Here is a 14,949-nt window from a genome sequence, read left to right on the forward strand (position 1 = left end):
AGATTCTTTACCACTGAGCCACCAGGGAAGCCCTCATATGTAGCAAAGCTCTTTATAAAACAGAAAATGCTATTCAGGCGAAGATATAATTGGCGTTTTAAAAGTTATGGCAGTTGGGAAAATCTTGGTAGATGCTTCCTTCATAATATGCATGATAGAGCTATTTTGGAGGATTATTTTAATAGCACCATTTAATGTAAGTATCATATCAGACCATATCAACTGTGAATCTAGTTCTCTTAGGAAGAGATGTACTCTGTGTATTATCTCATTCATTTAAGTAAAGCTAGGTAGACAGACAAGCTTCTGCTGAATACTGGAGACTGTTTATTTGATTTGATGCCTACATGGTTTAAATTCTCTGTATTTGGCTTCATTTTGACCTGTGCCAACTGCCAAACATTTTTTCTCCCTGCTCTCAAATTTGGCTTATTTAGATAATAGGTATTAATTTGAAATAATTACTTAAATTTTTATTTTCAGCAGGTTATCAAGAAATCTCAAAGAGAGAATACCCTAGACCATTTAAGCTGGTGGGGAGTTTGTAAATAAACTAACCTACTCCCTCATTATATAGATGAGAAAGTTAGTCGTAGAGAGGTCAAGGTATTCACACACATTTACACAGTTACTGAACAGACTTTGGAATAGAATTCAGGTGTACAGACTCCTAATTCATCATTCCATTAAACCAAGTTAATTCCCTAAAGGATAGAAACTTTGAAAGCTTGCACTGGAAAAAAATTAGATAGTTGCTAGATATTTGGAAGAGTATAATAGTTTCACGTTTATCTCTTTTTTTGGTTCCAAGATGAGTGATGAAGTCCACAGCAAAGCAAAGCAAAGCAAAGCAACACAACACCTAACTGTGCTTCCTGGAAAGAGACTATGTCCTAGCACCTTGATTTTAGTTATTATTATGATAATTTTACTCCTTTTACCATTTCTAATCATAGGACTAAATCTAAACATGAATGGTTACCTCTGCCACTTCAGAGGGCATTAATGCATTTGGGTATTTGGTTGATGCTGACACTATACTCTCAAATTGCATTTTAATTCTGTATCTTTCAACTAGAAGATTAAATGCTTGTTTTTGTTTAACTTAGGAGTTTGAGGTCATCCATTGACCCTGATGGTAAAATATAGCTATTTCCAATTAACAGATAAACAAGACAGCAATATATTAGAAATATTTGGCAAGCGACTTGTGCACTGGAAACAGCAGAAAAGGAGTTGGAATTTGCTGGAGAAAGTATATGCAAAGATCTTGCATCACAGTCTTGGCACCCATTGCTGGCTCGACAGCTTGTCTTAGTATGGGATCTGCTATGAGCAAACCAGTATTGGAGCCCTCACTCCTTTTTTTTGAAAAGCTACTTCAGTCTGGAAAACATTAAAGAAGCAAGGTAATTCTAAGAGAAAGAGGAAAAAGCAGAATGACTTCAAGTCAGCACTGTGTCTGAGACCTGATCTTTATAAGCACATTATAAAACTTCAGTGCCAAAACTGAATAAATGGAAAAATGTGGTACTTATGGTAATAGAAAAATAGATTCTACATATAAACTCTTCTCGTGCACATAATGATAATCAACTATTGTTCCTTTTTTGGGTAACAATTGATAAGTTATAGTGAGATAAGATGTATAGCAGTAGGAAAAATCCAGAAATGGGTCCTGAATGACTTATGGGAAAAAATCATTTACACAAGGTTTTTATTACTGCCTGAAATCATGTTATTTACTTGTTTTTTTTTTTTTTTTTTTTTTAAGATGTTTGGTTTGAACGGAGCAGAAGAAATCCATTTTTCTCTGGAATATAAGTTAAATGAGGGCAGAATGGTTTCAATTTCCCAATTAGGAGATTTGAGACTAATTTTGGACAGTTATTTAAAATAAAAACTAGCAATTTAACACATCTTTTCAAAAACAATGCAGGGTACTTCACATACACTGTCTCATCTAATCCTCTCATAAGAATAAAGTTAGGCAGGCACTATCGTCATATCATTTTACATGAGGAAACTGAGTCTTGTAAAACAACACAGCTTAAATTCTCAAAATCAAGACTCAAATCCTAGATTCTAAACTCTGAATTTTCTTTCACTCCATTGTACAAATTCAATACAGCCCTTCACTTGCAGAAAGTCATGATTCCTATAATTTTCTGGAAGGTGTAGGGCCATTGTCTTACATACAAGGTTGTCGTAACCAAGCTCCCACATAGTACCTGCCTTCCCTCCACAGTAGAGATACATGCATGACAATGGCAGTAAAGTTGTTTGCATGGAGGCCCATTTTATCCAACAGTTGTGCTTTTTAGGAAGTTTGTTCTTAAACAAAGTAAAATGTACCAGCTGAGTTCATCTAGTTCTGCTTTCTGGGTCAGTTTGACCAAAGCTCACCTACCCTTCCACATCACCATCCATAAAATCCTTGAAGACAATACTAAGTCCCTTCTCCCCTTTGAGCCTTTTCTGGGAGAATATACTTTGTTCTCAAGCTCTTTTTACATATGATATAATTTTTCACACCCCTCCTTTTTCTTGCTATTTTCTTTATATTGCTTGTTTCCCAGTTTCTCTTTAAAAATCTAATATCTAAAATTTAGTCAACTACTCAGATGTGTCCTGACCAGTTAAAAGTATGATGGATTTTTTTTTCTGCCAAGATTTTGAAACTTGACTTTTATTAATGTGGCCCAGATTTACACACTGATTTTTTAATTAAATTTAGGGTTCAATGAAAACCTCAGGTCTATTTTTCAAGTGAAATATTACCAAGTTTCCAAACATTTATCATTTAACAATATCTCTTGGGCTTCTGTTATTTTGGTCGCTTGAGATACTTCTGAATTCTGGTTTTGCCAACCCACCCTCCCAAATTAAGGAACTTTATATTTGCTCGATATTTGATAAGCTGTTGTCAATGCCTTTATCTTAGGTTTTGATAACAAAGTTGAACAGAAGTGAGACAGGGTCAGGGCATTCTGACACCATGAGAAACCTGGAGAGCTTCTCTGTTCTCTGGTACTTTTGTTCCCCAAATGTCTTTATGGAGACCCCGAGAGTGGTGGAAATCTGTTAACGTTCATTCCTCTTAGCTCTCATTGTCACCTTTAGCAATTACCACGAACTTCAGCTTGTGCCAGTTTTCATCATAGGCTATAAGTGCCTAACAGAGGACTGACACAGAGTAGGTGTTAAATATTTGCATCTTTGATTATTCTTATTTTCTGTTTATCTCCTGCTGTAATGAGAGATGGTATGTTGGTGACTATCCTAGACTTCGCCACTGCAATCCATTTGTATGTTCATACTTTAAATAAACGTTTTCAAAATTGAACTCATTATCTTCCTTTTGATCCCTTTTTGCTTTTTGGTCCTCCTGGTTTATAACCTCACATTCTCTCTGACAGTCAGATTCTAACCCTTGCCATCATTTTAGACTGCTTTCTATTTCTCACATCTCCCCAGCAGCTGAATTCCTCAATTTATTTCTAAACATCTCCCAGGCTGAGTCTTTACTCTTAATGTCTTTATCTTGCTCAGTGCTAAGTTTCCTTTCTTTGGGATCATGGCAAAATAGCTATCTACACTGACATCTCTTTCTACTCTATTCCCCACTGCTTCTTCCTAAGGACATGCTGATAATGTCATGCTATAATCACAGCCCATAGTAATTTCCTGCTAATGTATTCCTTTCTATACTGACCCTCACAGTCCCTGTGACCTGAGTAGAACCTGCCTTTCTAGTCTCCTTGTCCACCACTCCTCCACCTGCCTTTTGTTATCTATCCTCTGCAGTACTTTCTCAGTTCTATGGCCCTTGTCATTTTTTTCTCTTCGTTGAATGACTTTTCACTCTCATAAAGGTTTCATGCAAGACACGATACTTGGTTTTAAACATGAACTTGCACAAGTGAATGTTTATTTATTTATTTTATATTTATTATGGATTGAGGCAGTATGGCATAGAGCTTGGGAGCATGACCTTCAGAATCAGACCTGATTCTACCAGGCAGAGTAACTGATTTGTAGTTCTGCCCATGGTTGAATCCAGCCCTCAGCCTGCCTGAATAGGGAACCTAATTAGAGCCCCAGGGAAGCTGTGTACCCCATTCTATAGACCCACTCACAGTGGTGCTTGAGCAGAGTAAAGCTAGTGGTTCTCCCCATTTGCAGGGCAAATGAGTGGTCCCATCAGGCCAGGAAATGGAGTGTGCTTGCAGGGTGCAGTTGTGGTTTGAGTCCACAAACACGAGCCTTTCTGGCCTTGGGGATGTTTCTGCTGCCTCATGTAGGCACAGCTCTGCCTACAGCTGAGCGTAGTGCCCAGTTCTGACCACTGGTGAAGCCTGACCAAAGAATCTGGACAACAGCTGAACCCGTTCTACAGCTTTGCTTAAGAAGGGCGCTAAGCCACCAGGCCCTTACAGCTGTTTCTAGCTAGTGCCACTCCCAGCCCACGTCAGAACTCAGGCAGAGGCCTCACTCAGAACCAGAGCCCGTGACAGCGAGCTCAGTGTCCTTTCCGAGGACAATGCCTACTGACCTTTGCAAGCCAAAGCTGAGCTGACTGGTGAAGAACTGACTCTGCCAAAGCCAGCCTGTCAAGTCTGGAAGAGGAGGCTGCTTGCTCAAAGGCACAGATATGAATGTAAGGAATCGAGGATTTGAAATCAGACCGAGTGTGCTTACAATGGTGTGTGCATGTGTGCTCGGCTGTGTCTGAGTCTTTCTTACCCCGGGGACTATAGTCCGCCAGGTTCCTCTGTCCAAGGGGATTATCCCAGCAAACACTGGAATGAGTTGCTGTTTCCTCCTTCAGGGGATCTTCCTGACTCAGGGATCAAACCCATCTCTTGCAGTTCCTGCTTTGGCAGGCAAGTTCTTTACCACCGAGTCACCTTACCTGAGAAGCTCATTTACAGTGGTGGGAAACTGGAATTCAACAACAGGAAGAAAGTTAAAGGGTTCATAAATCCATGAAAATTAGACAGCATTCTTCTGAAAAACCAGTGGATCAAAAAAAGAAATTAAAAGTGGAGAGAAAAAAGTATCTTGAGACAAGGGAAATTTGGAAACAAGACCTACCAAAAATTATGAAATGCAGAGAAAGCTGTTCTAAGAGGGAATTTTAGAGCTCTAAATTAACACATTAAGAAATTAGAAATAATAAAAACCTAACTTTATACCTCAAGTAAGTAGGAAAAAAATCTCCAAATTCAGAAGGAAGAAAATGATAAAGGTTAGAACTAGAAATAAATGAAATAGAAAGCAGGAAAACAAAGAAAATATTAACAGAATTAAGAGTTGGTTCTCTGAAGAGATACCATTGACAGTTAATTAGACTAACAGAGAAAAAAAAGGAAGCAGTCAAATCAATAAAACTATAAATGAAAGAGGAGACATTGCAAATGATACCCAAAGAAATAAAAGGATCATAAACAGCTAGTATGCCTACAAACCATAAGAAATGAATAAGTTCTTAGAAACATAAAACCTATCAAAATGGAATCAGGTAGAAATAGAAAATCTGAACAGACCAATTACTAGTAAGAAGATTGTATCACTAATCAAAAATCTCCCAACAAAGAAAATCTCAGGACCACATGGCTTTGCTGGTATATTTTATCAACTATTTGAAGATAAATTAATGCCAGTCTCTCTTAAACTCATAAAAAAAAAAAAAAATCAAAGAGGGGGGAACATTCCCAAACTTATTTTACAAGGATAGCATTACCCTAAAGAATAAAGCCAGGTAAAGATACTGCAAGAAATTTATAGACCAATCAATATCCCTGATGAATATAGATGTAAAAATTCTCAACAGAACACTAGCACACTGAATTCAGCAGCACATTAAAAGGCTCATACATCATGGAAAAATTTCTGTTTGAGTAGTGTTTACCTAAGAGGGGACTGAGCCCTGGTGCCTCAGATAGTAGAGAATCTGCCTGCAGTGCGGAAGACCTGGGTTCAACCCCTGGGTTGGGAAGATCCCCTGGAGAAGGAAATGGCAACCCACTCCCATATTCTTGCCTGGAGATTCCCATGGACAGAGAAGCCTGGTGGGCTATAGTCCATGGGGTCACAAAGAGTAGGACATGACTGAGCAACTAACAAAACAGGACTAGTGGGTGGTTGTGGTAGGGTTATTGAAACTTTTAACATGGACAGTGTGTATATATTTATACGTACATATGTGCTTTTAAAGACAGAGTATATAAAGTTTATAAGCAGAAATATCAATAATGATGACAATTGTTTAAACTATGATGAAATAAAAAGTATTCTAATACAAGCATATCTGGTATTCAATGGGGATAGAGTGTAGAGAAAATATTAACTGTAAACAGAAGAAAGCAAAGGTATTGTTCTAGTTACCAAATCCTTAGTTTCTTTATAAATTCTCACCTCTGAGTCTCTGCCTTGTTCCTCTGTTCCCCATTTCTCTTTCAAAGGATTGCCTGTCACTCTGGCTCCTTTAAGATTAGAGCCATGCATTGCTCTCCCCTAAGACACTGACAAACAATTAGATAGGCTAACATAGAAAAAAAGGAGGTAGTCAAATCAATAAAATTATAAATGAAAGAGGAGACACTGCAACTCAGCCTAGCTCCATAGCTGGATCTGTAGCTTGGATTCTGGCTCCAAGCTAGAAGTGGAGGTCCCACCATCCCACATGCATGCAAGATATTTCCAAATATAACCTCCGACCAGGACCTCAGACTTTTGGGACCCTTAAATATTCTGGCTTTGGTCGTTTTTCAGGACCTTTAGCTTTCCCATGGACTGAAAACTTAGATACCACCACCTGCTCTAGAGGCTACTCTTCCCCTTATCTGCTCAGTGGATTTCTTGTTCTCAAGGCCTGAAGATTGATCTACTCCTAATAGCTAGTCCCATCCCAGTGGATGGATTGATGATTGATTTTAGTACTATGGTACAGTGAAAAGCAGCATGGGTTTGGGGACAAACAGACCTGAGTTTGAATGGCAGGGTACTTTATGAGTCCTGTGAAATTGGACTTCCTTTGTTTTCTATTTTTTCATCTGTCATTGATTCTCTCAACAAATATTATTAAGTGCATTGCTAAGCTCTACAGGTTTCATGGTGAAATAGAAATAACATTTTCCTCCATGGAGCTCATGATCTAGTGCAAGATACAGGGAAGTGAACGTTGAAAATATAAAATGTACTGTGATCATAGAAGTTTGGGATATTCTTGAGAATGCAGAAGTGGGCAATTGAACCCAGGCCTGAGAAGGTCCGGAGAAAATCCTGAGAAGGTCCGAAGACCCAGCTGAGAACTAAAGGCAGAGTAGGGATTAACTCTTAAGGGGGTTGGATTAGGTTGAGGCAGGGAGAAGATGGTCTAGGTAGAGAGAATTACTTGAATGGTGATCTGGAGACAAAAAGAAGCACAGGTTTTTTAGGAACTGGATCTATGGACCCCCGCATAAAGGCAGTGGGACTAATAAGCAGGGACCTAATCATCCAGGGCTATGCCAGCTACTTGAGGGGCTTAGAATCATCTTCAGAACAAACAAAAACCAGGAAGCATTTGAAAGAATTTAAGTAAGGGAGAGGGTCAGGTTTTTCTCTTAGAAATATTTCTCTGGTTGCAATGTAGAGAACGTTCTGAAGGCCCAAGACTAGAAACAATGAGAACATGTTATAAGTGGTCGCAGTGCTCTAGGCAAGAGATGATGGTGGTTTGAATTAGGAAAGAGGTGTGCGTGCTCAGTCAGCTCGATCGTGTCTGACTCTTTGCCACCCCATGGACTGTAGCCCACCAGGTTCCTCTGTCCAGAGGATTTCCCAGGCAAGAATACTGGAGTGGGTTTCCACGTCCTCCTCCAGGGGATCTTCCCAACCTAGGGAGTGAATCCAAGTCTCTTGTGTCTCCTGCATTTAAAGGTGGATTCTTTACCACTAGTGTCACCTGGGAAGCCCTTCAGAAAGAGGTAGTGAGAAGCAAAAAAAGAGGGTGAATTCATGGAGTCAGAATCTGAAAGAACTCAGAGAAAGTGACATTTCCATTCTTACAGCAGTCATACCTGTAGCAGGAAATAATGATCTTGCTAATTCTTGATTATGTTCAGGCACCTCTGGAGGCCCAAGGATAATAAGTCTAAATGACCTGGAATTTTAAAAGACATAAATGCATTAGGTTGATTCAGTTCAGGACTCAGCACAGATATCAGAACTTTTATTGTAATTAGGCTGTCAATAACTGTATGTGCCACCGAGTATTAAATAAAAACTTGTGACATATTAAACAATATGTGAAGAAAGTGAAAGTGTCAGTCACCCAGTGCGACCTTATGGACTATAGCATGCTAAGTTTCTCTGGCCACGGGATTTCCCCAGGTAAGAATACTGGAGTGGGTTGCCATTTCCTTCTCCAGGGCATCTTCTCGATACAGGAATCAAACCCGGGCCTACTGCATTATAGGTGGATTCACTATCCTCTGAGCCACCAGAAAAATCCATGTTAAACAACAGAGGAATACAAACTAATGGTCTACAAGGCTGGCAAAAATTAAACAGTGGGCATTTAGAATTAATACGTTGTGAGCAAATACTTCTCTTATGATATCCCTTTGTTCTAATTAATGATCAGTTTCTTTCCTTAGAATCTCTTTTGGTTAATTTGTATAAGGAACCCCCCCCCCCCCATCATTTAGCAAACAGAGTGAAGTTACATTCTTTATGTGCCCAGCATGTACTGATATTCCTTAAAATGATGGATAATATTGTAAAAAATTTCTTTTCTTTAGGTTTTTGCCCACTGGAGGAATCTGTGATATAGAGAGTGGTATAGGTATTTTCTGGTGTTAATTTTTATCAGCACTCTTAAAGACAGATGGTGGCAAATTGCCTTTCCATTAGAGAGGAGCACATGATTATTTTTGCTTAAAACATTATTATCAAATAGTTTAAAGAATGAATTTTTTTTGAGGCTCTGGGACTAGAGCTAAGGTTCTTACCTCATGATTGATTAATCATGTGCATGAAGAAAGTGACTTAACTTTACATGCTGTAAAGAGTAGGACTAGTAACAATTTGTGGATCCTGAAGAGAGTGTTTGTTTACAATGCATCTAACAATCATGGTCTAAGGAGGATATGACTTATGGGTTCCTTTTTATCTTATCCTTTTAATCTTAACTATTTAAACATTAAGTCATTCAACATGCATCATCACTGTATATTTGACTGTGAGATGTACTCTTCACAGGAGAGTTTGATCAAGGTGGTTGCTTCATTGACCAAGCAAGTTACCCTGGTTGAGAACTGTGACTGCTGGTCACTGTTCCATGTGCTCAGGATACATCAGTGGACAAAGGAGACTAAATTCTTCTGCTGAAATGTGGGAAGATTGACAATAAGAGATAATGGAGTTATCACGTAGTGAAAAATAGACTGATTTTGCATGGCACCAAGGAGCAGACCTTGAAACCAGTACAGGAGTTAAGGCGAGTCAGGTGCTCCAGTGGATGGCAGTATGAGTCAACAATCATAGCAGTCTGAGGCTAGCTGAGTGGTGTAGTGAAGAGTAACTGAGAAGTTGATAACATAGCATTTATGGCCTATATTATTTATTGAGTGCCTAACACGTGCAAGAACCTGTAACATCCATCTTATATAGTTACACAGTTCCTTATTGAATCCAGACTCAAAAGAGTCAACTTAATCTCTTCTCTCTGCTTTTTTCTTTCCACCTTCAGACGGTTTTCTGCAGTAGTTCAGCTCTTCATCTGTTCATTGGCCGGTGCTTCCTGCTTTCTCTACCTATACAGTTGTCTTTGTAGTTGCTTAGTTGATGAAAGCTAAAATACTGCATTTACATTGGTCCTTTTAATTCTATTATTTTTAAACTCCTTTAGAGGAAATTGAACCTTCACTTTCCATTTTAACTCTCCCTCATTCTTAGTACAGTGAATTCTTAAATGGCTGCTGACTTGTGGAATGAAAGTAAATGAAGATCAAAAGAAGAGGGAGTAATATTCCATGGTGTATATGTACCACAGTTTCCTTATCCATTCGTCTGCTGATGGGCATCTAGGTTGCTTCCATGTCCTGGCTATTATAAACAGTGCTGCGATGAACATTGGGGTGCACGTGTCTCTTTCAGATCTGGTTTCCTCGGTGTGTATGTCCAGAAGTGGGATTGCTGGGACATATGGCAGTTCAATTTCCAGTTTTTAAGGAATCTCCCCACTGTTCTCCATAATGGCTGTACTAGTTTGCATTCCCACCAACAGTGTAAGAGGGTTCCCTTTTCTCCACACCCTCTCCAGCATTTATTGCTTGTAGACTTTTGGATAGCAGCCATTCTGACTGGCGTGTAATGGTACCTCATTGTTATCAAGGGTGAAACAGATCACCAGCCCAGGCTGGATGCATGAGACAAGTGCTCGGGGCTGGTGCACTGGGAAGACCCAGAGGGATCAGGTGGAGAGGGAGGTGGGAGGGGGGATCAGGATGGGGAATACATGTAAATCCATGGCTGATTCATGTCAATGTATGGCAAAAACCACTATAATATTGTAAAGTAATTAGCCTCCAACTAATAAAAATAAATGGAAAAAAAAATAAAACAACATGAACAGTAAAAAAAAAAAAGAAGAGGGAGGAGAGAACTCTTCCCACTTATGTGCCCCCCCCCCCCTTTTTAAACCTATGATACGTTTGACTGAGGGCTTAGATACCAGGTATAAGGTAACATAAACATAAATCACTCCTCTGGTTTTGCGAAGTGTCAGAGGCATTATTCCACTACATGTAGCATCCTGTTATTATGAAAACATACATAATGTTACACCTTGTTTAGGAGGATAGAAATCTGTCTGCTCCATTTTTCATGGTGTTAGATAATAGCCTGGCAGTGTTTCACTCTGGCATAATGCCTTCAAAAATTTAAATATTAAGTCACATAGATTTACTGAATAACTGAATCATACATATTTAAGCTCGTAAATAGACATTACATTTCCTTCTTTCTCTGTGACTTTCCATTGTTAATAATGGAAATAATCGTCATCTTACCAATAGTTTATTCACCTTACTTTCAATACTTCCTGACCCAGTACGTAGAGTAAAAATCACTGATGGGGAGAAAATTCTTTTCAAGAGTAAAAAGGACCAAAATGATGATGAAAGAGAAAGCATATCTGACATAGTTCTTCCTTTTGTGCACTATCTCGACCGACTATCCTTTCCCCTTCATTTAACTACTTTCCTAAGTTTGTTTTCTTGGGTTGATTTAAGAAAGAGATAAGGTGTTTCATTACCTATGGCTCCAGAAGTTTCTGGCTTCAGGTTAGTTCTTCATTCATTCATTCATTTATTTTTCAAGCAAGCTATCTTCCTACTTTCAGGAGAGGAAAGGGCAGGGCACTGAAAGAGGGCTTTTTCCTCTTGTACTCTGAAGGTGAAACCAAGCAGGGCCCTGTGGGACACCCAAGAACAAACCCCTTTCTGTCTCCTATCTCTTCATTAGTGAAAAAACCTTCAGTCTCCTAGGCCTCTCTTGAGTTCCAAAGAACAAGTTCAAGCAGTTAATCCTTTAATAAGAGGGAGAAATAGGAAAAAAGAGGCAGTACAACAAAGAAAGAGATAAAAAAGCAATAAAGTCAAACTGTGGATAGGTTATAAGACCCCATTTCTTCTTGAGGAAAACAGATAACAATGTCTGACATACATTCTGAACTTGTTTATGTGGGAACTAGATCCTGACCAAATAAAAACTGCTCACCTCAAACATGCAGGCCCTAGCCTGATTGGAATCAGAAGACTGATGATAAAGATTCCTGAAATAGCACCCTGCTACCTCACCACTAACCAATCATAAAATTCTTCATGAGCTAATCATGCATCCTACAGCCTTCTGTCCTTAACAGTGTCTTAAAAAAACCCATGTCTGGAAGCCATTGAGGAGCTCAGGTCTTTTGAGCATGAGCTGCCCATTCTCCTTGCTTGGCATACTGCAATAAACACTGTACTTTTCTTCACCCAGTGTCAGTAGATTGGCTTTGCTGTATGTCAGATGAGCAGATCCGAGTTCAGTTTGGAAACAAGGATCTCATTATTTGTGTTATTTTAACTCCAAAGGGAAATTATTCTCTTTTCAACGTGATAAACATGAATTCTAAAATTCTCTACTCAACAGATAGCTTTGGGCATTCTATCCTAATTGAAAAAGTCCCCTGGGTTATTCTAGCTAGTTGATCCAAATTACAGAACAATGAATATAAACTTTCTATGACATTTCTGACAGTAGGTCCTAGGCTGCCCTTGTGTTGATGAGCCAGAAACTGTTTCTGGAGTTTTGTTTTGTTTTTTTTTTTTCCAAAACTGTCTTTAGTTAATTTAAGAGAAAGAAAAACATTTAAAGCAATAAATATATGCTGACTGGGCATCATAGCATACAACTCTAAGCCACTTAAATATTTTTTCATCACTGCCTGTACATTGGGAATGACCACTCTGCACAACCCTATGGAAAGCTATAATATACTGATTAATCAAAGTAAATAAATCAGATGTTTTTCATCTACAATAAACAGTAGAGCCATTTGCTCACTCTCCTCTGTCCATTTGATGTGTGGTTCTTGTTAGTATGTCCCTAGATGCAATAACTATCAGACCGGTTCATGAGGAACAAATCTCATGAATAAGCAGACTCAAAGTAATTTTTCAAATGTTATTTAAAATGTTTAGTTAACACAATGGATCCATTTGAAAATAAAACAGAGAAATGTTTTGGCTTAGACTAAACAAAGACCGATGAACTTGTAAATAAATGTTACCATTTCATTGCATCTTGTCCTAAACACCCACCACCATTTTCTTCTTCATATGAATGACTACTTTGAAGATCAAATATCTTCTTTTAAAATTCAGATTGGACACTTCCTTTCCTACAATTCAGTATTTCAAAGGATGCATATAGTATTATTTTCAGGGTAGAGTAAAGCAGAAGCAAGGAACTGAAGCATTTTCTTGGCCATCATTTAGAAATAATCATAGTTATCTTCACCTCCATTTTTCACCTAACTCTTCAGAAGCTATTGTTTATTTGAATATTCATTGACAATAAGTGAATACAGATGCAGCCTGATCAGGCTGCTATAGCAAAATACCATAGACTGGGACTTAAACATAAAACAGTTATTTCTCACAATTCTAGAGAATGAGAAATCCAAGATCAAGGTATCAGCCAATTAGAATCTTGGTAAGGACCCTCTTTCTGGCTTACTGACAGCTTTCTTCTTGTATCCTCAAATGGTGGAGAGAAGGAAGAGGGGAGAGGGTGGCAGCGAACTGATGTCTCATCTTCTTATAAGGACACTAATCCTACCAGAGGACCCCACCCTCATGACCTCATATAAACCTAAAGAAGTGAAAGTGAAGTCACTCAGTCGCTCAGTCGTGTCTGACTGTTTGCGACCCTGTGGACGGTAGTCTACCAGTCTCCTCCATCCATAGGATTTTCCAGGCAAGAGTACTGGAGTGGGTTGCCATTTCCTTTTCCAGGGGATCTTCCCAACCCAGGGATCAAACCTGGGTCTCCCACATTGTAGGCAGAGGCTTTACCATCTGAGCCACCAGGGAAGCCTTAATTACCTAAATATAAACTTAAATTACATCCCAAAGGCCCTACTTCCAAATACCATTTCATTAAGGGTTAAGGATTCAATTACATGAATTTTGGGGGGACACAAACATGTTATTACAACATGTTTACTGAGCACTCACTAGATGCTGAATGTTGTGCAAAGTCTAGTGCTCAGAGATGAACAGGGTCCCCTGCTTAAGAGTTTAATGGGAAATAAAATAAACAACAGAAGATAGAGGATATGTGAAGTGTAAGTGTCTTTAAAAACATGCAAGAATGGGATAGTACCTAACCCATTTTGTGAACAAATTTGTCTGTTATTTCAATCTTACTTCATTTATAAAAATATAATAAAACTATTACTATTTGCAGATGAAATGAAAGTATATATAGAAAACCTTAAAGACCCCATCAAAACATCAAAACTGTTAGAAATAATAAATGAATTCAGTAAAGTGGCAGGCTACAAGATCAATACACAAAAATCTGTCATGTTTCCATAAACTAATAAACCTTCAGAAAGAGAAATCAAGAAAACAATCCCATTTATAACAGCATTCAAAAAATATCTAGAAATAAATTTTTAACCAAAGTGGTGAAACACTTGCATACTGAAAACTACAAGACATTAATGATTGAAATTAAGCCAAATACAAATTAACAGATATTCCATTCTCACATAATGGAAGGATCAATGTTGTTAAAATGTTCAATCTACTCAAAGCTATCTATAGATTCAATGCAATCTCCATCAAAGTGCTAATGACACTTCAGAGAAGTAGAATTAAAAAAATTATAAAATCTGCATTTGGACAGCAAGAAGATCAAACCAGTCAATCCTAAAGGAAATCAACCCTGAATATTCATTGGAAGGGCTGGTGCTGAAGCTGAAGCTCCAATACTTTGGCCACCTGATGCATAGAACCAACTATTGAAAAAGACCCTGATGCTGGGAAAGATTGAGAGCAAGAGGAGAAGTGGTTGACAGAGGACTACATGGTTGGATGGCATCACTGACTTAGTGGACAAGAGTTTGAGCAAACTCTGGGAGATGGTGAAGGACAGGGAAGCCTGGCATGCTGCAGTCCATGGGGTTGCAAAGAGTTAGACATGACTTAGTGACTGAACAACAACAATGAAACCAGATAAGACCCCAAAGAACTGAAGCAATTTTGAAAAAGAAGATTCATGGCATCATGCTTTATGATTTTAAACTATATTACAAAAGCCATAGCAATTCTAAGAGTCAAATCTTTAGAAAAGGCCTTGATGCTGGGAAAGACTGAAGGCAATAGCAGAAGGGGATGACAGAGGATG

The sequence above is a fragment of the Cervus canadensis genome, chromosome 12 (genome assembly GCF_019320065.1).
Source record: "Cervus canadensis isolate Bull #8, Minnesota chromosome 12, ASM1932006v1, whole genome shotgun sequence".
NCBI lineage: Eukaryota > Metazoa > Chordata > Mammalia > Artiodactyla > Cervidae > Cervus > Cervus canadensis.